The sequence below is a fragment of the Chrysochloris asiatica genome, unplaced genomic scaffold (genome assembly GCF_000296735.1).
Source record: "Chrysochloris asiatica unplaced genomic scaffold, ChrAsi1.0 scaffold00018, whole genome shotgun sequence".
In the NCBI taxonomy this organism is placed as follows: domain Eukaryota; kingdom Metazoa; phylum Chordata; class Mammalia; order Afrosoricida; family Chrysochloridae; genus Chrysochloris; species Chrysochloris asiatica.
In genome coordinates this window covers 28102021-28104671 of record NW_006408536.1, presented here as the reverse complement: position 1 = coordinate 28104671, position 2651 = coordinate 28102021, and positions in this window count along the sequence as shown.

Sequence of the window (2651 nt, the reverse complement as noted above, 5' to 3'; positions counted from 1 at the left end):
TTTAATTGAAATGTTGAAGAGTCTAATCCACCCAGTGGATCTGCAAGAGAAAGATGTGGCAGTCTGCTTCCCTAAATCTTGCAGCCTTGGCAACTAAGGTTTCAAACAGGGTCTTGCTGGTATAGTCATGGTTGACAAAGTGAAACTGGGAAGGACTGGAATTTGCAACATCTGAATGCCTGGAATGACCATCGAAAGGCTAGAAATTTAATCCCTCTTAGAAAATAAGGGGTATCAGATGGACTATATAGCACCAAATCTCTTGCCTGCTGGAGTTAGAAACAGCATGGTCCTGCTCAAAGATGGTGACTGACAGCTCTGCTTTGAAAGGGGGTTGTGCTCCACAGTGCTGGCAGTGACCCAGTCTCTGGCATGAGGTTCTTGAAAGGGCTCACGATGCTGCTTCTGAGTCGGCCCTTGCAGGACTTTGACCTGTCATTTTCCTGGTTCCGGTCATTGTTCCACGCACACACAGTTTGCAAATTCCAGTCCATCTTTGTTTCTCTTGGTCATCATCATTGACTGGACAAATTTGAAGCGGTTCAAAGCCCTGTTGGAAGCCTTATTGGGGGAAGTCAGAGTGTGGTTCTATTGTGTACGGTTACTGTAAGTTGGAATTGACTCTTTGGTATATAACCACCCGTGGTCTTCAAAGTAGGGACGGTGGGCGCTCCCACCACAGTGTTATAAATTGGAAAATGAAATGTACCACACCAGTCATTTCATTTTATGTTTTTTGTTGTAGGCATTTTAAGTGTGTGACTTGTTGACATCTAGTGTATTGACAATTCTTGCTCTGCAGCTATTACCTCATTCCAGAGCACTTTCTTCATGCCAGAAGGAAACCCAATGCCCATTAAACAGTCATTCTCTGTTCAGCCACTCCTGCCCCTCCGGCCCCCCCCCCCCACACACACACCCAACACCGGCTAATCTGCTTCCTGGCTGCATGGATTGACCCATTCTGAATTTCTCATATCAATGGAATCTGTGCTCTGTGATGCATTCATTCTGTCTGGCTTTATATTCACTTAGTGTAATGTTTTCAAGATTCATTCATGCTGTATCCATGCTTCATTTCTCTTTATGGTGTGACACTGGGTTAAAGCCATACTGCAAAGCCATTTGAACTGCAAGGTCGGCTGTTCAAGTTCACCAGCTGCTCCTTGGAAACCCTAGACAGGGTTCCTATGGGTCAGGACTGACTCGAGGGCGCTTTACATCAACAATATTCCATTTTTTAACAGCTCACATTTGGTTTCTTGATCCATCTGTTATTGGACACTTGACTTTCCACCTTTTCAGGCTGCTGTGAATAGTGCTGCTATGAATGTTTGTGGTTCTTGGGAAGTGCCGCTCAGTCGTTTCCGACTCAGCAATTCTGTGTAGGGTTTCCAAGGAGCAGCTGGTGAGTTTGAACCATTGATCTTGCAGTCCAAACCAGCCTTGTGGTTCAGTGCTTATCCTACAGTGCCACACCAGGACTCCTGCTATTAATATACTGATTGGGTCTTTCATAAGCAGGTACCCTGAACAGGTGTGTTTTCAGAGTCCAAGGAGACCACGTTGGTTGTCTGTGGGCCGCTGCAGGGGTGCAGACTCAAACTGTGAGCAAAGAGGTCATGGGAGAAGTGGGGCTGGTGCTGACCATTTTAAAGCAGGACCATGGACTGCATTGCCCTCTGCCCTGCCCCCTGGGGGTGCAGTGGGGCGGTGGGGCAGTGGAGGAGACACCTACAGCTGGGAAAGTGGTTGGTGGAGGCCTTCGTCACTCCTCCAGAGGTTGCAGACTTTTCCCCCATTGGGGTGATAAATGTGATTCGTGGGGTACAGGGTTGCTGTGGAGTTCTGGTATCATACTGAAAGATCAGTACTGGACTGCTAACTACAAGGTCAGTGGTTCAAACCCTATTGATGGTAGCCTTGAGTCGGAACCTACTCGATGGCATTTACCCACAACAGGGTAGCTGTGAGTCAGAACTTACTCTATGGTACACAACAACACAAGTCATGTATTAGAGGAGCCCAGGTGGCACAGTAGGCACTTGGCTACTAACCACAAGGTACGTACCAGAGAATTGTATTATGCTCCATAGGGTTTTATCATTTTCACACAGCCTTGCCATGTTGGCTAAGAGCTGACCGCTGTGAGGCCAGTGGTGGCGATGGCCAGAACCTTAGTTTGGGAATGGAGTTAAAGGAACACCAGGCTGTGTGACCTTAACCATGGCCAGCACCTCTCCGCCACACAACACCTATTTGCCACGTTGGTTTCTTTGCAGCCCCAAAGGTGATGAGCGTACAATGAAGGTCAGACCACACGATAGGGAGCCATCCTGCTGTAGAGACATTTTGTTAACACAGGAAAACAGGGACAAAGTGCGTCAAGGTTGAGAACTCGCTGCTGGCTGTACCTAAAGGGCAGAGGGAGCGACTCTCCCGTGTTAGCAAGACCAGTCAGGTAGAAATATGATTCAGTCTGGAAAAGAGCACACACCTGTTTGTCGTAGTGAATTCATTGGAATGTGCTTTGAGAGCTGCCCAGTCGGGAGAGGGACCAGGAGGCTTTCTGTTCCCATTTCTCAGACAGGTTATCATTGTCTTACATGATTACTTGATTTCCGCTTCAGCTGGGAGAGCGTGCCTTCCTG